Here is a 21,985-nt window from a genome sequence, read left to right on the forward strand (position 1 = left end):
CTTCTTGTTATTGTAATGTTTGCGTTCGTTGGCCAGAACTTGATAACTCGGATTCAGGGTGTCCAAAATGCAGACCTTTAACCAACTCACTCTAAAACATGATCACAGCTCCTCTATTGTAGCTTCCCTTCACTGGCTGCTGGTCCTGTTACGAGTCTGTGAGCCGGTCTGGGCTTCAACCCTTTGGATTATACAAACCTCAGGAAATTATTAAATTCACTGTCTTCTGTTAAAGCTCCAGTGTGAAACACTGAGGAGGATCTATTGTCAGATATATAATATCCATCCATCCATATGTTTTCATTAGTGTTTAATCAGCTGAAAATAAGAATCATGTTTTTGTCACTTCAGAATGAGACGATTCTATCTACAGATGTTTCTACACTAGCCCAGAACGGACAAACCCAACACTGGATCTCTTTAGAGGAGTTCTTTGCACAAATCGACATCACCAACATCAAGAGGATATAACTTCTGTGTGCTGTGAATACACATTTGAGGCCGATCCATCCAATATCTGTTGAGATATTTCAATGTGAACCGAAGTGGGCCGACACTGCCGTCCACAGAGCTGTTAGCTGTTAGCAGCTCGTACTGCGCCTGAGGGGTTTTAGATCTCATTATGCTAATTCTGTCCGTCCTTTCTTCCACCCTGCAGTCACTCTTCAGCCGTCTGATGACCGCTAACAGAAGCTGTCAATCAAGTTGTCTTTTCTCTGGTTTTGAAACAGTGGCTGGTGGCTGTCCTGTTGCATCACGGTGTTCAAACGCAACCTCTGTCTTCGTTAATGAAAAATGACAGAGTGGTAGGTTGAGACAGAGGTCAGTGAGCAGGACGGCTGTCTTCATGGTCCTCAATCCATGATACACAACTCTGTCCCTAAACTAACACTGTCCATGAACACTGTCCCTGAAACACTGTCCCTAAAACAGTCCATAAACACTGTCCCTGAAACACTGTCCATGAACACTGTCCCTGAAACACTGTCCCAAAAACAGTCCATAAACACTGTCCCTAAAACACTGTCCTTAAGACAATGTCCATAAACACTGTCCCTGAAACACTGTCCCTAAAACACTGTCCATAAACACTGTCCATAAACACTGTCCCTGAAACACTGTCCCTAAAACACTGTCCCTGAAACACTTTTTTTTTTTTTTTTACTTTATTGTCATTATATAACAATGAAATGTAGTTGTAGCTCCATCCACACATACAGAATATTGTATAAAGAATATTCAGATATTTATAAAAGTAGCTTGAAAGAAAGCAATAAAACAGAAAACTAAATTATATTAACAAGAAAGACATACAGGTACGTGTATCTATGAATAAGAATAAGTATATAGGACTATCTACGTCTATGTTTTCACATAAATATGAGCACATTTCCCCCATTTTAGCCTCACTCCACTGGCTGCCTATTCAATTTAGGATCCATTTTAAAATTCTTTTATTTGCTTTTAAATCCCTGAATGGTCTTGCCCCGCCCTACCTATCTGAGCTTCTACACCCCTATATACCCGTCCGCCCCCTCAGGTCAGATGATCAGCTGCTCCTGAGTGTGCCTAAAACTAAGCGGAAGCTCAGAGGGGACCGTGCTTTTGCTGTGTCTGCTCCTAAATGATGGAATGATCTGCCTCTGCACGTTAAACAGGCCTCTTCTCTGTCTGTTTTTAAAACCCGTCTTCTCTGTGGCCTTTGACACCTAGTAAGATGTCGACTTTATTTACTTGATTTACTTTCTTTTTTGATTGCTTTTTATTGCGTGGCTATTATTTTTACTCATGTTTTATGTCTTGTCATTTTATTGTTGTATTATATGTTATTTTGCGTCTCATGTGAGCTGTTATGTCTTTTATTTATGATGTCTTATTTATTCTCCTGTACAGCACTTTGGTCAACTTTGGTTGTTTTAAAGTGCTTAACAAATAAAGTTGGATATCTATGCAGGCAGCGTCACAGAGTATGAAGTCTCAAATGTGCTTGTGTTGCTTGATATGTCGATCTGTGTGTGTGTGTGTGTGTGTGCGTCTAATCATCTCTGGTTTTGCTGGAAACCCATCAGACGGCTCACGGTCCAGATCAAGACCTGTCCCGGTCTCCTGCTGAGAGAGCTGGGAGGAAGCTGCTCAATGTGACTTTCATCGTCCGCCCCTCTCTGCGTCCACCGAGTCATTAGCCTCCTCATCCTTGCCTCCCTCGAGCCGCCCAGTGAGCTGCTGCACACTGGAGCTTCGGTTTTACAAACATTTCCAACATCGATGAAAGAGGCCGTGGAGAGGAGGTGACTCTCAAACGCAGACTGCATCGTGTTATGTTGGCGTTTCTATTTCAGGCGCTTTCAGTTGCACAAGTTGAAGTCCACTTTAACTACAACTCCCAAGAAACATCCAGTCACAGATGTTGCTAACGGCAGGAGGAAGCTAAAGATTAAAATGTCAGATTCTGAATCTTTCTCAGTGTGAGTCAGTGTTTATCAGCAGAGAGTGAACAGGTTGTAGTGTAGCTTTGTCCCTCTGCTGCCTGTGGACTGATCTCTATGTGTCTCTATGTAGGATGAGGGTCAAAGGTTGTGACCTTTATGCTCCCGAGTGCCAACAGTTGGCAACACAGAGTCCAACACAGAGTCCACAACACAGAGTCCACCACAGAGTCCAACACAGAGTTCACAACATAGAGTCCAACACAGAGTCCACCACAGAGTCCAACACAGAGTCCACAACACAGAGTCCAACACAGAGTCCAACACAGAGTCCACAACACAGGGTCCACCACAGAGTCCACCACAGAGTCCAACACAGAGTCCACAACACAGAGTCCACAACACAGAGTCCACAACACAGAGTCCACAACACAGAGTCCAACACAGAGTCCACAACACAGAGTCCAACACAGAGTCCAACACAGAGTCCAACACAGAGTCCACAACACAGAGTCCACAACACAGAGTCCAACACAGAGTCCAACACAGAGTCCACAACACAGAGTCCACAACACAGAGTCCAACACAGAGTCCACAACACAGAGTCCAACACAGAGTCCACAACACAGAGTCCACAACACAGAGTCCAACACAGAGTCCACAACACAGAGTCCACAACACAGAGTCCAACACAGAGTCCAACAACACAGAGTCCACAACACAGAGTCCAACACAGAGTCCACAACACAGAGTCCAACACAGAGTCCACAACACAGAGTCCAACACAGAGTCCAACACAGAGTCCACAACACAGAGTCCAACACAGAGTCCAAAGTCAAAGCTAAGATTGCTGCTAAGCTAGTGGAACATATTGTCTTATTGTGCTGTTAGCTGGATAACGTTAGCTTGCTTGACAACTACTAGTTTCATCTGGCTAGTGTTAGCTTGCTTGCTAGCTACATAAGGAAGTAAAATACTGTCAGTTAGCTACATGCTGACTCCTGGGACTGAATTAGTTATTAATTATTAAAAGGGTTGCAGCTAAAATATGGATGTATGGTCACTGGATACTAGCCAGGTCAAAAAAAGAGCCAAAATATAGAAAACTGCAGTTTCCTGTGTTTTTTGTGTTTTTCTTGAATTATCATTTAGTTTGTTTAGTTTTTTCTTAAGTTAGTTGTTTTTCATATATCATATTTTATATTCCATGAAACTCCCATAAAAATATATTTAAGAAAAAGCAGAGATGCTTATTTACTGAATGACAGCACAAATTATGCAGTAAATTATGATGTGTACAAATATGCACATAATGTGTGTTCGTGTTTATATCTGTATTAATAATGTACAGTTACCAGTACTGGAAACCACTGGAGGAGTCTTCTGAGTGTCACTGCTGAGCTCTGGAGACTTTCCTGCTAGTTTCAGTTTCATATTACGATCAAAGAGATCCAAACCTGGGTCTGTCACATGGGACCGCCAACTAGCACAGATGTTAGCTGTCTCCAAACATAGCTCTGAACTGCTGCTGCACCGCGGCCCCACGAGGACGAAGGAAAATGAAAACTCAGATTCTGCTCGTTTCTCTGCTGTCAGCAGAAACAATAAGTTGGAAGAAATTCACTCTGTTATAATCTCTGAGTTAAATGTTCCCACAACCGAGCTGCTGCAGCACAGTATGAGCAGTGGTAGTATACAGTAATGTACCAGCAGCTTCATTTGTTACTTTATACTTCTACACCACTGGATGTAAGAGGACAATAACTTTTACTCCAGCATGTTATTGAATATTATTGTAAAACATCTTTATCAGGATCTTGGTGAAACTGGATCATATTTTATGGAGAAAATATTTCTATAACCTGTAACGTTAGCTGACTGCAGTGTATTCTCTTATTTTCTGTCTTGCAAAGTCGATATTGATCCTGATATTACCTGATTAAACAAAGATCATAACAACAATCTGAAGATAAGCTGGTGATTGCAGAGTGCCAGTGGAGTCCATACACGTTTGTCCGTATCCAATGAATAATAGTCAGTTTTTGTCCAGATACCATCAGTAATGATTTTCTGTGAGGCTCAGGGAAGATGCATCATACATGACGGGTGGAGGAGTCCATGAGGACATCAGGCCTGTACTGAGTGAGAGATATTTCTGCCTGCCAGGTCTCAGAGAGGGCTCTGCCTCATTAGAGATGATGAATGGGAGGAAGCAGGCGACCAGTCACACCACTGCAGCTCCATTCGCTCTCCTGCAGCCGACAAACTAAATAAAAATGGCTAAACCTCTTCTTCTGTTGGCTGTTTTACTTCATATTCATGTTTCACAGATTGTATAGGTTGTAGCTAGCTAACTAAGCTAATGTCAGCTTCACGAATTGATCATTGACAGTATATATAATGGGCAGTGTGTTAAACCTGCATTCTATGTAACAGCCAGCAGGGGGAGCTCCACTGGCTGCAATATAAACAGTTTCCTGATGAGTTTCAGTCTTCTTCCATACAGCATGATGTTCATTTAGTAACTGATGGTCCCATTGAGAGTAAAACAGACCATAAAGCAGGGTATGCTTTAGGGCGGGGCTACCTTGTGATTGACAGCTCATTCTCAGTGAGTCCGTCCAGCTCAACCAAACTCAGATCAAACTGTCAAACAGTGCTGATCAGATATGGATCCAGATTCTGTTGTTGACTGTTTCTCTCCTCAAATCTGTTCACAAACACATTTTACTGTTTATCTGGAATACCAGATCCTGTGTGAGCAGGAGGGCCGCCACTGTTTCCAAACCTCACACTGTCATGGTGACGACCATAACGCCAAACTGGAGGCTTCAAAACGGGACAAAGTTGTTTTAAAATGAGAATCCTGTAAAATGAACACGTGATATAACAGAGGCTAAAGCTAACAGGTCCCAGGTTCTGATACCATGCTAACAGACACTGATAACTGTAAACCACACTGACAGAAAGTAAATAAAACTCATCCCAACCGTCTCTCTAGTCTTTCCAACAATCAGCAACTTGGGTGGAAATAAATCCTTAATTCAATCTTCTTCTTCCCTGTCAGATATTCATGTTGTTGCTTGTTTAACCAGAAGATGAAAAAAAACAAAGATCTTTACTCTTCTTTCTCTCCTTCTTCTCTTCCTCATCATTTCTAGTCCTTCTTTTCTTTGTTCTTCCTCCTCATCCTGCCTCCTCTTCGTCTCTTTTATTACTCTCTCTCGGTGCTTCTGGTGATGAGTGGGTAGAAATAAACCGCTCTGGGGGCCACGAGTCCCCTAACCCCCCCCGCAGACCCATTCACCCCGGGGAGCTCATCAATTGACACTGAATTTGCTACAATAACTGCCAGCGAAGAAGAATGAGCCTCCTGGATCACAGTCGCAGACACACAAACAGCAGCTGGGACTCCTGTGGGAGGGTTTAAACTCATTTTAACACACCTGTACCGACACAAACACGCACATTCATGAACGCTAACATCTGTGGAGGTCACCGACGCGCACAAACACGCTGTCGTAAAAACCTCATAGATCCATCGTCAAAGCAGCTACCTGACAGCCTCCTCAGTGCTCAGCATACACAGAGAGGTAATGACGCAGTGATGTCTGAGTGTTCACTCGGACTTTATACAATTCACCTGTTTTAAATTAGTTTAGCGTAGTTGTCATAAACAGGGAAATTAGTTATAGAGACCAAATCCTCTGCAAGCAGCAGTCACAGTTTGTGTGAGGCTACTGAAAGAGTCCCAGCAAGAAGTGACTCATATCTGAAGATGAGTCAGAACTGAACAGTGTGTTCAACAGATATCAGTCTGAAGATAACAATTAGTGTCAAATTATTGGACTTAATATTAATTACATGATTGTTGTCACTATTATATGAAGCAAGTAGACAGTACAGATCTCTGCCTTGTATCTACAGCACTGACCACTGCCCTGTATCCATAGTACTTACCACTGCCTTGTAACTACAGCACTGACCTCTGCCTTGTATCTACAGCACTTATCTATACAACAAGAATATCATTATCCTTATTATTATTTGAATCAAATAAGAGTAGAGACCTAAAATTCCTGATTTCACAGCAGCTTTTCTAAAACATTGCGGGTAAAAAATACGTTTATAGAAATTCTCAGCTACAGATAAAAATGAACTAAATGTATTCATGTTGCGATGTTCAATACGAGATGCTGGAAAATTTTACTTTTGATTCAAACTTATTTCTTTGTTACTCGTTTGTTACTGTTTGAAGGGTTAAGAGAAATTCACGTCATCACAACTTCACAACTACAAACAATAAGGAATCAATGGCTGATGGGTTATTATAAGATGTGAGACGCGTGTTGGCTGCAGCTTATGATCCTCAGAGGTTTCAGCTCTCGTGGATCGACTGCAGCAGGAGACCAGGGGCCTCATGTACTCATGTTGCGTACGCACAAAATTCGTGCATACGCCATTTTTCACGTTCACGTTCGGATGTACTAAAAGTGAAATGAACGTGAGAATGTGCGGTCCTCCACGGCAGCTTCATTGCTGGCGTACGTACATATTTTTTGATTATGTCAGTTGGTGACACTCACAGGCGATGCATTGAAATTGCATAGCCAAAATTAATAATGGCTCTAGGGACAGTTGCACTGTATGCGAAAGTCATTATTATTTACAATCAATCAAGCAATTAGGCTACACAATTTTAAATCATTTGCAGATTATTTGTGTTAAGGGATTATTTACTGCAGCGTGCAGTCCTCTACTGTGTATGGAGGAAGTAGAACACACTTGAATTATCTTTAGCCTCTTGGCATATTTATTTAACAGTTAACAATAAAGTGCGGACCGATGTGCCGCCGTCTCATCAGCATGGCTCACACACAACAACAACTAGCACTCACTGGGAGCGTGGTGACGCCACGTCTTGTACGTACCGTAACCCTTTCACAATACAGCAGTACAGTATCAGTCTACCGTAATACAGGGACTCCACCACCTGTGGCCTGAAGGCTCTGGCGATGGGCAGATATGTCTTCATATCTGACCACTTCTTTTCAACTCTGCCTAACGAGTTTACTGCCGGTGCCATGCAAAATAATTTTTTTTTTGCCTCTACCTCCGTCAGCAGCACCTCCAATTCACACTCCGTAAAATGTCTTTTTTTCCTGGCTTTTGCCATTTTCCTAAAGACAGCACTATCTAGGCCTATTTATACTAATTAGCATATTCAAATCGGTGTAGTTGAGGGAGGGGACAGGGTGGAGCATTGTGCTCGTGCATGTGCGCTCAATTTCACGTTGATTGAGATGTACAAAGACAATGTGCGTGGGATTCTGCGTACGCACGTTTTGATACATCTTTCAGTGTACGCCACATTCTAGTAGGAAATCCACGCAAGTGTTAGTACATGAGGCCCCTGGATCAGTGTCAGCTCTCTTCAGACTGGATGAGTGGCTCTGTTCTCCTGTCCCGTCTTATAGGGACACACTGGGGCAACAAATGGTAAACCAATCGTGGTGTTTAGGTGTTTTAGGTTTGTTGGCATTGGATTTAATGTTCTTCCTCTCAATGACCTGCAATATTTTTCTCACTGGAACAAATTGCCTTTGATTTTTGAATGAATTTTGAATTTTATAAAAAAAAACTGCCATGAAATCAGGAATTGCAGGGAAGGCACTGACAGAACCTGATTCATTATACCCTGCATGTCCAGAAATGACACTAGAGGGAAACCTACAGTGTCATATTGTAAAAAGCAGGGCCACTGATGAAGAGGAACTATTTGACGAGTTGGGAGTGAGGCTGTGTCAGTCTGAGGAACATGAATGGGTTTTATCTGTTGGTTGGGTACTTCACAAGCCTTTAGCAGACAGTATGTGGAGCAGCTGGATGACATCTGTGATAACAAGATGGTTTCCGTCTGCTTCCTTTGGATTCTGCAGGAGCTCAAGAATATTTAATTCTGAGTGTGAGATGAAACTGTGAACTGTAGCTGCTGGTTGCCTCCTCTAAGGATCATTTCTCTGTGAATGACTCAACTTTTAATTGCTCAGTCTAAAAATAAAACGTGCAGGTTGGAGAAATAAGCAGTGTTTTCATTCATTCCTTTCTCATTATGCACATCGCGGTCTCCAGATGATCTTCATTTGTGATGCTAATTTTAGTCTGCAGGTTAGGCTAACAGCTCGGAGCCGTGTGCGTGTTTGCAGCGTGGCTGAGTGCTGAGGTGGCTCCTGTTAAATGGACTGCTGTGTAATTGTGCAACACTGGGATTGGTGAGCTGAATCGGCTCGTGCCACCGTGAACTCCCTGTGGAAAAGTGTTCACTTTTAGCATCTAACAGCTTGTTGAACGCTCTCCTGTCGCTTCTGAAGAATGCTAGCGTGATAGGCTAAAGGCTAAATGTTGATTTGAACTAGTGGCTCCAGTGTCACAGGATGTTTCTGTGGCTCCTGCACGAAAACCCAGAAGCAATACGGTGAATTTAAATCGAGGCTTTAGGGCACCAGTTCCCAATCCCCACTAGGGGTCGCCAAAGCTTCACAGGGCTCGCGAGGCCATCTTGGTTTAAATATAGATACACAGTAGACATTTATCCCAGCATTTCATTCATTTCTGTGAATGAAACTAACTGAAAGTGTTGTTTAGCTCCTGAACGTAAGCTGTCGTCTCCCAGAATCCTCTCTGACTAATGTCTTGTGTTGCTTGCTGACAACAGGAAGCAGTTTTGATGGAGAGTGCACTGGTGTCCTTCTTTAGTTTTATTAATGATCACAACAGTTCAGGTAATGAGGACTGTTAACAGACAATAAAAACACAATGAGTCAAACAGCAGTGCTGCTGCTGCTGATAAGAATGACATCAAGAGCATTACTCATCACAGACAGGAATCATTGTTCTCAATGGGAGTTGTCTCTGTTGGTGAAGCACTTTTACAGGTTTCAGAAGATTATTTCCTACAAAAACTATCAGGACTCAACAGATATGTTGATGAAACCGCTCTCAATACTGTATGTTCAAATCATTTAAAGAACTTTAAATCCACAAGACTGGGTTTTCTGTTTTCCACTAAAGGCGTGCTTTAGTTTAAAACATTTATATTCTGGTAGCTGAGGCGCCACAAATACAGTAAAATACAGTCATTTTCTAATAATAATAAATGTTTCACTTTCATGTATTCTAAGAGCCAGCAATATCCTCTTTTACCTCCTAATGCTGCTTTCACTTTCACTCTGCAGTATCTGTAGTGTTTGTCTGTGTGTCGATATGGTAAAGCCACACTCACACTGTCTATGACATACTCCCACAATTCCCCTCAGCTGTGTCTGCCGAAGGCAACATCCCGACTACACTGCGCGCCACCGTACAAAGCCTTCAGCTATACAACTGCAGCCAGGGGCCAATTTTAGCATGAAAGAAGACGTGATATTGATCCGATCGCCTCTTTCAAACAAACAGACCTACAGTGAATCAGAGAGGAACCCATTCTGCTTTTATTTCACACATATTTATTTTCATTATAGTTCAGTATGAAGACCAGGACCCGCAGGTCGGACTTTCTCAAACATAAACTGATATCTGTGAACGGCGAGAGACGTAACCTTCTGAAGCCCCGCCCCTTTCTGCTCTGTGCTCCAATCACAGTTGAGCTAGCCTCGGTCAGAACCAGTTCTGTTGCAGGCTAACAGCAGCTACATTAGCAGTTAGCGGAGTTGAGGCAGAGCAGCCGGAGTTTGAACAGTAATCAGTTAGCTCCGCTAGCTAATGTCTGATATCATTGGTTGAAATCAGTTAGTTCATGCTGACGTAAGCACGCGTCACATTTAGTTTCACAGGAAGACACAATGATTGGATTTAATATAGAATACAAAGAAGTGAGGTTTTGTGAATGTTCTGTCCCACATTGTTAAATAGAGGAACCAGATAACGGAGGGTGTGACCTTAAAGGGTTAAAATGTTTTTATTCCACCAGGACTTTAAACTGTGACACCAACCGTAACCATCACCAGCTCATCTACAGCTGCTTTATTTCATTTATAATAACCAAAATACAGAAAATAATCATTAAATGACGAATTCATTCATCATGGCTTCAAACATCATATTATTATCATTTAATGTGTCTCACTCTCACACACACACACACACACACACACACACAGGGCTCGGGGTCTGTGCGGTTCCTGGTCTCTAATGAAAGAGGAGACGCTCAGCAGCAGATCCTCTCTCTAATCTTTCTGCTAACAGAAGGCTAATAAAGGGGCCTGAGTCACTTATTGACCAGAGAAATGAACATTTGATGAGCTGCCGATCGTCAGACAGCAGGCAGCATTTCTATTTTCTCTGAGGCGGCGAGAGAACGAGGGAGAAACCGCCATTTTATGACCACAAGCACACACAGATCCACCTGCAGTGACTCCTTCCACATTCTGCTGGTTGAACCTGATTCTGCACTGACGCCGGATTACTGAGAGAGACCAGGTTACTAGAACAGCTGCTGTATGTATGTATAACCACACACAGACAGCAGCTAGACACAACACAACCACTCAGCTCAGCTGCAAACACGTAGCACACAGAAACTTTTACAAACTGTGAATGTGCTTCTAGTGACCAGAACAGCTCCAGCAGACTCTCTGTGTTTACAGTCTGACAGCAGCTGCTCATGGCTGGTTAGCTCCGTTAGCTCTGTTAGCTCCGTTAGCACTGTTAGCTCTGTTAGCACTGTTAGCACTGTTAGCTCTGTTAGCTGTTCCTGCCAGTCACTGTCCTCTGCAGGTCTCTGGTGTGTTTTTACATTAGCTGAGAGAAGCTAACAGAAGTGAAGGCTGTAGTTTAATACGAGAGAGAAAGCAGAAAGACATTTTAAACAAGCAGAAAGAAAGAAAGAAAGAGTCGATTGTGATTGAAGAGGAAGAGGAGGGAGCGGGTAGAGGAAGTGAAGGACAGACACACAGGGACAGTGACAAGGTCGGAGCTGAAACAGAAACCATGTTTACCATCCAGAGAGAGAGAATCTGAGGCCGGCACAATGTCTTCTGCCTCGGAGTGAAAACAGATAAAACCCCTCAGATCCACCTGAGCTACCGGCTGCAGGACTGAAAACCCACCGCCAACGTCACTGTAAGACACTGAGGCTGCAACAGAGCGCTCATTTCAAATAATCAATACATCGTTTGGTCAATAACATAGATGATAATGGATCATAGTGATTATAACCTGACCAAAAAGACCAAAAATAGATTTCATTTACTGTCAGTTAAACAGCAAATTCTCACATTTTCTAGGATATAACCAACAAATATTTGATCTTTTTAATTAAATATTGACTTCAACAATTAATCAATTCTTAAAATAGTTATTGATCATATTTCTGACCCTTTACTAATCAATTAATCAGCGTTTAAAGTGTGAGGTTTTCCTCTTTAAACAATCTCCAGTTTTACACTTTCTGACTAATCAGGGTTCTTTTTTAAATACTACAATACCCATGAGCCTCGGCAGCTGCTGCTTTGGCAAGTAGCTAATTTATAATTTAAATAATCATTTTAAAGAGAATTCATTTATACGGAGCCCCTAAAGAGACATGTGAAAAAAAAAAATTAAACGTTTCTAGTGCGCACTAGATACTATCTTGTGAGCACTAGATACGATCAGTGTTGTGGCGAATCAACACAAGGCTAATTTTAATATTCAAATGAGTATTAAACTAATTTGTTACTAAAAGAAAAAAGTAAATTAATCTGTAACCTTTTTTGTTACAGTCCGCATTTAAATGTCCTGTCCTGCAGCCGGACACTCATTTGTCCTCCTTTTGAGAAAATAACAAAAAAGGTCAGCCTTTTGACACATTACCTTGTTAGTTTAATACTTATTGGCTTAAAATGTGTGTCAAAATAAGTAATTTCATTGGTTACATGCCCGTGTTGAGACCTATCAACACATGGCTAATTTTAATATTCAAATGAGCCATGTGTTGATTCTCCACAACACCCCATCCTATGTTTCTAGTGCTCACAAGATACTATCTAGTACGCACTAGAAACATTTCTTTTTCTTTTTTTTTTCCCATGTCCCTTTAGGGGCTCCGTACATTTAAGCTGCAGATTGTAAAAATCTGTTCCTGGGAGTCGTAGTTGACGTCTCTCCTTCAGTTATTATGTCCACAGGCTTCTTGTAGACTTGTATTTAATCAAAGAATCAGATTGTTCCACTAGGACAGTTTGATGTCAGTGTGACATTATTCAAATGGATGTAAGTGTACCCCTAGTGGTACTTTGGGGTACTGCAAGGGTACTTCACATATTTTAAATTAAACGTTTAAAACCTCAGAACAGAGTTTGATTACTGCAGTTTCCTCCCTGCCACAGACAAACATCCTCACTGAAGATCAGTGACCATTAATTCGATATGTAGACACCGTTTCAGTGCTGTCTGAATGTTCCTGATGACAAAACACTGGTTTACTCTGAGTTCACTGGAGGAATTTAAACATCTGAAATGAAGCATTGAAGAGTTTTTCTTCATAAATCAGAAACTTAATGAAGCAGCGCCGCGTTGAACCTCTTTATATTTCTCCAACCAGGTGGTACTTAGGAAATATTCCAAAGAGTACATTAATGAAACCACTGATCTATGAAATATCTCCTCCCACTTCACAACAGTGTCAACATAACGCAGACTTTATCACGTTCTACCACTGGAATTATTAAAGTATGGAACTATGGATATAAACTGTAGGGTGGGTCTTTGTATCAAAAAGCATTGGAAATAATTCTCCAATATTTATTTGTGTTCCAGTGAGCCGACAGTAAATTAATGAATTTTCCCACAAAGCACTGCTGCTTTATTTTATTATTACTGCAGGGGCACACTGTACCTCACAAACACAACTATCTTTTATAATTCATAATAATCTGAAAGGGGAGCAGCGTGTTCTGAGCACCAGTGTGACAATATGTGCCATTTAATATGAGCTCACAAAGCCGCGTTATTCAATCAGTGCAAAGTTCAGACAACTAAAGAATGAATTCAGTCCGTAAGAAACAGATTCAACAAGACTTTAACCAGCTTTTTATTTAAAGAACCAACGAACTGAAAGAGTTTCTGTCTGATCAGCTGGTGGTTGATGTATTTAAGATCCATCATCATTTATCTCCAAGATGAATATTAGAGCGTCGGAGTCGAGATTAATTCAGAAAACTGAATGTAATCTGCTTCCGTCGATATCCACAGATATCACATGAAGGTGGTTGAACGAATGAGAGTGAAACTAAATGTCTACAGCAGCTTTAACCACATAACCAACATGACTGCAGTTCGAACAGGACGACGTCACTGTAAAGATATTTAATATTCCAGCCAAACAAATACAGTGTCATATTTCCCCATTGGAAGCAATCCTATCCGATACTAATGGAAAATGTATAATTAATTAGTCAGTTAACAGAAAACAAGCAGAGCAGAATGAAGTGGAGGAGCTGCCTCTATAATGGGAGAGTCACAGACTGTTGGTTTAAAAGTGAATTCAGATGTCAATAAAACTAATAAATCATAAATATCACAGGAAATATTTCATTAATTTGATTTTAACAAACTGATTTTAATTGTTGTCAATCTGAATTTTGAGGAGTGACTAACATTGTGAGTAGCAGGAAAGTAATATGTAACTAATTACTGTTGGCAGGGAGTAATGAGTAATATTGAAAAGAGTAATGAGTAATAAATTACAGCCCACACTGACAGACTGTAATGTGAGTGGAATAATTGATTATAGATTACTTTTATTATTTTGATATCGGTGTTCGGCCACCAGTTTGTACCACCACCAACATATTTCTTCATGTGGAAGAAATATTGTTTTCCAACAGTGTTGTTCAGTTCACATTAACCAAGAAACATTTTCCTGTAAACAACTAAATGATATAATATGAATCTGTGTGTGATCACAGGGCACAGATGCATTGTGGGTACAGCAGGCAGTATACAGTGTCAGGGTGATGGATAGACTAATATGTGCTGTTATGACTGCATTGTCAGAGCCGAATATGAACTGATAAATGAGCTTATACTGAGCTTTTACATGTCGGGTGTTTTTGGAAGTTTTAAAGTGCACACGGAGGAAATCCGTCATTTTTATGACATAAAAAAGCAAAAAGGTTATAACGTAAACAAAACATAAAGTCTGGAGTTTCTCACATTTTATTTGTTTTGTTAACTTATTAATTATGATTTCTGTGGGAGTTCAGTTCTGGTCGGAAATAATGATCTTCTGTGTGCGTTTTAAATCCTGGTTCCAGTCTTTAGACTTTAGCTTCTTAGCTTATCTGACGAAAGTCATGCAGGCTGATTTTAAGGATGTAGTTGGCTCTTATCGTTCATCTTCGGCCTCGAGAGGCAACAGATGGAGAGCGATTGTCAGCTCACAACCAGAGTGGAATCACTGAGAAGAGACTGTAAAAGCTCCAGTGTGTAACATCACTGTAATATAATATTCAAAGCTACATTTTCATTAGTGCATAATCAGCTGAACATAAGAATTGCTGTGTTTTAGTTTCCTTTCATCCACGGATAAAAAGGTAATATCCTCTTCTAGTGGCGGAGTCTGCCATGTTGACCCGCCATGTCTTTTGTCTCTTAGTGGTTGTTTTTTGGAATTCATAATTTAAGTGTTATTTTGAGAGGTTTAACCTGACACATTTATTTGAATTAGCACAGGAATACCTTGTCCTAGCTAGCTTGCTATCGTTAGCACAGTAATATGTGAACTATTATCACTATCTGCTCCAACGGGCTCAGCTAACAATAATGAAGTCAGTAAGAGTTCTCAGTGGAGAGCATGAAGATTCCCTTTGTTTTAATTCCTACCTTGTCCTGAAGGATTTACAGACACTGAAGCCGCAGTGACTGCAGCCGAAGCTCAGAGACAGCGAGGGAGAGCAAAGTTTTACATCGTTGTTTCTCTGAGATTGAGTGAGGAACAAGGAACACGATCAAACATTTAAAGTTCAATTTCAGTCAGAACTCAATTTTGCCCAAAACTGTAGTTACTGTGGTTTGTGTTGTCGGGTGTGAGTGAGTCAGCGAAACAACAACAACATCTCTCCATTAAATATACGAAACAGTGGCTCAGAGAAAGTTCCCTGAGGATCCATCACTGCATTCAGACGGACCTTACTGAGATCCAGGGTTTGTACAATCAGAGGAGTCACGAATCTGCTGGTGAGTCAGAGTGAGTCATTACCTCCAGACGACTCCTTCCTCTTAATGACCTGTGACTGACGGGTTGATGAGCTGGTAGCTGCTGTGAGGAAGGAGCTGTGTTCCTGGATTTCCTGTGACCTTCACATGATGATGATGATGATGATGATGTAAATTGTGTTATTGACCTCATGTTTCAGCAACAAAGATGTTCTATGGCTGCGGTTATTTTGTTTTTTAACTTCCTGCCTGCACAGAAAAGTCTGGATGTGATTTTTAATTTTCTCCTGTTTGTAATCATCTTTATCTGCATTTGATCAAATATCTCATAAGTTTCATAATGTAACTCAGCGGGTTGGGCGATGGGCGGATATATTGGCTGAGCCGATTAATGCTTGGGTTTTTTGGGGAAATTTTTGTTGTTTCATTTTGCTAATTTAAAGGTCTGCCTCTGAAGAACGAGTATGTGAAAACATATACTGTAAAAAAAAAACCTGGCAGCTTTGGTTACTAGAACTTTATTGTGATAAATTCTGTAATATTATGGTAAAAGGACATTAGAACTTTGGATTTTAAGTGGAGTTTTATTACATTTTTACTGTATAAATACATGTTTTTGCCATCAGCCGAAGCAGTTTTGCCACATGAAAATATCATAATGCTGGTGAGATATGATTGTGGTTTTTACAGTCCAATACAGTAAACTCTATAAATCACCTCGGTACCGCTGTCGCCAAACTCGTTGCACGCTAACAGCAGCTACATTAGCAGTTAGCTAACGGCAGCTACATTAGCAGTTAGTGGAGTTGAGGAAGAGCAGCCGGAGGACGTCAGAGGGAAAAATATTCTCTATAAAATATGATCCAGTTTAATCAGAACCACTAAGCTAACAACACTGAACAATTGGAAATAAACGGGCGATTTTTCTTCCTCCTTCCTCTTCTATTGGCAGCAGTGGACCTTCACCTGTTTGAAATCAAGAATGGCGACGGCCGCCGTTAAGCTTCTGTCTAAAATGCTTGTTGGGAAATTACCCAACATAAAATCTGGAATTTGCTCAAGTGATGAAACAAAAACAAGAAGAATGAAAAGTTGACAGTGGCGGAGAAAAATATCAAAAAAGAGAAGAAGAAGGAGAAGAAGGGATGGATTTGTTTTACAGAGATGAATATTTATCGGAGGAGTTGTTTTGATGAATGGCTGCCGCGCTGTTCTGAGATAAGCTGAGGAAACATTAGTACAGCCCGCACAGCGATGAACTATATTACTGAACACAAGTGCCATATGTTTCCTCCAGTTGACTGATCTCTCCCTGAATGGCTCCAGACTGCCGATCATTCCTGGAGTAACACACCATGGTCTGATGAAGTAAAGTGAAACCACCTCTCTTTTCAGTGTCAGTGTCCTCCTCTCCATCCCCACCCACCTTCCCTCTGTGGTGATAAGTATGTGTCACTACTCTGTGTTTATGGGAGCAAAAGAGGCTAATAAACTGCTGACGCGTGCCATCCGGGATTCCCAGGTAATCAAATCGACAAATTATGTGCTGCATTAACTGGTGTGCTGCTTCTAATATCTCTCCAGCCTAATGAATGTCTGAGGGGAGGGCTGTGTACGAAGACGATGGAGGATGAGCACACGACTAATGTCAATGTAGACAGTCCGGTTGTAGTAAACATCACATATAATGCTGACCTTTGTTGTCACAATTGAGCACCAGAATCTCAAAACAGACTCCATTAACAAAACCAGTAATTTTACCTTGCAGATTATCGTAAAATACAATTCAAATCAAATTAAATAAAATGTTCTTAATTATAAGATTATAACTCTGGTTTGGTGGAAATAAATCCTTAATTCACAGACGTAGATGATAAAAACAGCAAAACAAAACAAACCACAGAGGCTGCGATACAACACAGGCAGAGGGAGAGAGACACCATGTGACTCTGTATCTTTATATAGCTACAATAGCTGTTTGCTGATATATTGTTTAAAAACCTCATATATATATATGATGTTTAAGCATCTTTCTGCTTGTTTGAGGCTAAGCTGCTGTTTCTCCTGGCCCTAACTTGCAGACACTGTGATGTTACAGTCTTTTTGTGAAATGTATGTTTTTATGAATGTCAGAAATGCTCATGTACAAAAGCTAACCACAGAAGCAAACAGTACCTGCAGGTTGTTTTTCATGCCTTGTGTGATTTTTTTACCAGCACTCTTCACTCAAACGCTCCACATGGCAAATAGCTGGGAGACATTATTGCCTCCTGCTATTGTGTGCTGCCAATACTGAGTTCAGACAGTATTAAAGGGCCCAGTTACCCAGTCAGCATTCTCAACCTCTGAAGGATGGAAAGAAAATATCTCACAGCATTTTTCTTGGCAATCCTGCTGATTCAGAGATAATAAGGGCAAGTTCCTGAGGGTCTTTAGAAATGTGTCTGTATTCACCAGGCTGCAGAATAATAAAAGTTTCTCCCTCACATGTGCAGTTTATCTTTTATCTCGTGTTGAAACTGACACTGACAATGTGTAATTTTATTAACTTTTAATCTATAATCTGTAACATTTCCTCATTAAAATTAAATTAAATTAATTATTAAACACGAGACCTATGTTCTATATGTTGTTGAGTCATGTACTTGTGATGGAGAGAACATGAAGCCGAGGGAATGAGCAAGTGAGAGCTGCTTCAGCTAAACAAGATAGCAACCAATTCAATACCCGCACTAAGGTAACGAAGACACGACAATTCTTATTTTCAGGTGATGCACTGGCATAAGTCAATTTTACAAACTGGTTTTAAACCGACTTTGCAGTTGGAACCAGGCTTAGTAAACACCAGTTGGTGCAGCCCATCCCAGACGTCTGGATCTTAAGTTATCAGAGAAACAAGCTGAGGTAACATTAAATGGTAAATGGTAAATGGACCTGTACTTGTATTGTATTTCTAGTCTTCCAACCACTCAAAGGGCTTTTACACTACATGCCACATTCACCCTTTCACACACATTCACTCAGCGATGGCAAAGCCCATCGAACAGAAACTAACACATTCACACATCGGGAGCAATTTGGGTTCAGTATCCTGCTCAAGGACACTTCAACACGGGGACCTGAAGGAGCCGAGGATCAAACCAACAACCTTCCGATTAGTGGACGACCCGATCTGCCTCTGAGCCACAGCCGCAATTTAACAGCTCGGCTCACAGCCCCTCCGGGACGTCCTTTGTCTGTCCAACAGCGTGGGAGAAGCAGTGATTGTTAAGGTGGAACTGCTTTATTCAGTGTGTTTAAGGTGGAACTGCTTTATTCAGTGTGTTTAGTGGTTTTAATCAGCGGGTCCGTTTTTTTTGGGGAGGAGGAGACCTCTGTGGATAATTGGGCTCCCGGTAGAAACCTCCTGAACCATGAACACTGAAGGAATCCTAACCGGGAGAAGCTGACTGCAGTGACGCCAATGGTGGTGAAGACAACAACTCCCATGATCCCACGCTGTTTCACCACCTCAACTTCCTCTTTCCGTCTTCTAACTAGCGGAATTCAAACCTAATCTAACCTCATATTTTTTTGTGGTTGTTTGTATGTGAGAGACCTCGTAGTTTCTCATTTTGGCCGGACTAAAGTGGACATTCAGTTAAAATATGTGTCTCCTGCTCATTTATGCACTCATTTTTAATTCAAGCTGTGGGTGAGAATACGAGTGAATACGGAGTACTTACTCATATCTACAAGACAGTTTGACATATACTTTCAAGACAAGAGTGAGTATCGACTATGTGTTCTTTATTTTATGAGTCCGTTTTTAATCTCAACCCAGATCCGTGAAAATCTTCAGCCTTCACATAAAAACAACTGACCGACCTGTCGGTACCTCACTGACACTAAGGGTACATGTCCTCTCCGATGTCCCGTATACTTTAATCCATATTGTTTATTGGATTTTGAGCACATTCCATCATAAAAAAGGATCTTTTTTGTTTTTAAAATATGGAATCTCTCTTTCTTAATAAAAACTGAACTTTATCTCGTCTCCGTTCATAACTTGGGGACATGTCCAATCAATGAATGGTCACACTGTGGTAAAGATTGTTTTCAGTGGGTTATATCTGTATAAAGCATACAATGATAAAACACACATTGCTTCATATTTGTAAGAAAGCATAATAAATAGCACCAGTTCCATTTGTAGCATTATTAGCCAGAGACCTGAGTTAGAAAATATCTGCTTCCTACATAAAAATATTATATATATAGATAAGAAATTTCACATTTTAACAATTCCTAACGTGTCCATAACAACACGTAACTCTAGAAACTCGAGCTAAAGGCCGTCATATGCCCACAGTCTGTCAATACAGGATCAATATCATCCATAAAGATACAGTGTATATTGATCAATATCATCCATAAAGATACAGTGTATTCTGATCAATATTATCCATAAAGATACAGTGTATACTGATCAATATCATCCATAAAGATACAGTGTATTCTGATCAATAACATCCATAAAGATACAGTGTATTCTGATCAATAACATCCATAAAGATACAGTGTATACTGATCAATAACATCCATAAGGTTACAGTGACCAACCAAACTCCATTCAGAAAACAAACGTTTTAAATGCTGTTTGCTCGTCGTCTTGCAGACAGACTTTGCCTCACGTTACTCGCGTGAGTAATGTGAGTAAATACAAATGACCACCCGTCAGGAAGGAGGTTTAGAAATGAAGGAGTTAATGATTACGAGTCATTGTGCAGATGCCGTAATTGCTCCTAAATCCTCTTATTTCTGATGCCATCAATCCAAGAACACGCCTTCTTAGTAAACTGTTCAGCTGATCAATATCTTATAAAAGAGTGTGTGTGTGTGTGTGTGTGTGTGTGTGTGTGTGTGTGCGTGCGTGCGTGCGTGTGTGCGCTCAGGTCTTTCTAGGTTATCTGCAGATTTGAGAGTAATCCACCATGTATTGATTGCGGGAGGTTCCTTCCATCAGTCCACAGACTCACACACCGTTAATATAATTAGACAGTTTCCAGCGAGGCACTGACGACACACACACACACACACACACACACACACACACACAGTGATTAGTCAGGTGGGAGACTGATTAGCAAAGAAAGAGTTTCTCCCTTATCTAAAGTTTTCTCTCAACTTCTCTCGCAGTCATTCAGTGGTCTGATGAACTCTACAGTCTCAGTCAGGTTCACTGTAAACAGTTTATTGTCTAATTAACAGTAATCACTGCCGACAATTATCCAGTAAAATTACCATAAAACTCACCACAGCAGTTGCTAGCAAGCACCGCAGAACCCCTGCCTTTATCCCACTCTGTGACCGCAGCCTGTGAGAAGGCAATAAATGCTGCTATGTGTTGGATAACTGAGTCATGTGACGTAAATCAAACTTTTCCCATTCAAATGCTGGCGGCATTCGTTAGCTTTAAAGTTTGACTGAAAATGCAGAAAATAACAGATTTTAATAGTTTTACTGCGGCGCTGATGAACAATTTGAGTAGCCAGTTTCCTGATGAGTTTCTGGTCTCAGTCTCTAGTTTCAGTCTTCTTCCATACAGCATGATGTTCATTTAGTAACTGATGGTCCCATTTAGAGTAAAACAGACCATAAAGCAGGGTATGCTTTAGGGCGGGGCTACCTTGTGATTGACAGCTCATTCTCAGTGAGATCCTGTGTACAAACTGTAAGCGTCGGTTCTGCTCTCTGAGAATCTGGTCATTGATTTATCTGTTCATTATCTTTAAAAACCAGAACACAGCCGGTGGTTACAGCCCAAAGTTTTATCCTGAAGTTCCTTTCAAGCAGAAGCTGTTGTCAGGGATAAAGAGTGCGAGTAGCTCTCGCAGTGACACTGAGGAAGACTGGTGGGCAAATCATTTAATCAAATCACTGTTCAAAACCCAGCACAGATCAATGACCAGCGGCTTATCCATGTGGAAATATTGGGCAACTGTTTGGTGTTAGCACAGTTAAAAGATTTCTGTGTGCACCCTGGCAGTGCTGTGTCCTTTAATAATGCCCTAAAAACTCCAGCACATAAATGTCAGGACGCAGCCTTGCTGGTGAGTTGTGAAGAGTCATCAGATTGCTGTAAATGTCACTGAGATTATTCAGAGAGCAACCAACATCACTGTACGCTGTAATTAATTCCTTTCAAGCTTCTGTGACTCAACAATTCACACCTGATCTGTTTTAGGTTTAAGTATGAGGATTAAAGGTTACAGACACAAACTTCACTGGATGTCACACTTGAGTACCAGAATCTCAAAACAAATGGGTGCTGCGGCCCACCAGACTCCATTAAAAAAACCACTAATTTTACATGGCGTATT

General features: G+C 41.0%; 1 protein-coding gene and 1 pseudogene across 2 annotated transcripts in view; one reads left to right on the forward strand and one right to left on the reverse strand.

Annotated features, from left to right (window-relative positions):
* The window catches only part of LOC127372007 (nuclear factor 7, ovary-like), a 423,840-nt pseudogene that overhangs the window by 236,080 nt on the left and 165,775 nt on the right, over positions 1-21,985 (forward strand).
* The window catches only part of LOC127371986 (metabotropic glutamate receptor 7), a 231,587-nt gene that overhangs the window by 133,969 nt on the left and 75,633 nt on the right, over positions 1-21,985 (reverse strand). The window lies entirely within an intron of this gene.

This window comes from Dicentrarchus labrax, unplaced genomic scaffold (assembly GCF_905237075.1).
Source record: "Dicentrarchus labrax unplaced genomic scaffold, dlabrax2021, whole genome shotgun sequence".
In the NCBI taxonomy this organism is placed as follows: domain Eukaryota; kingdom Metazoa; phylum Chordata; class Actinopteri; family Moronidae; genus Dicentrarchus; species Dicentrarchus labrax.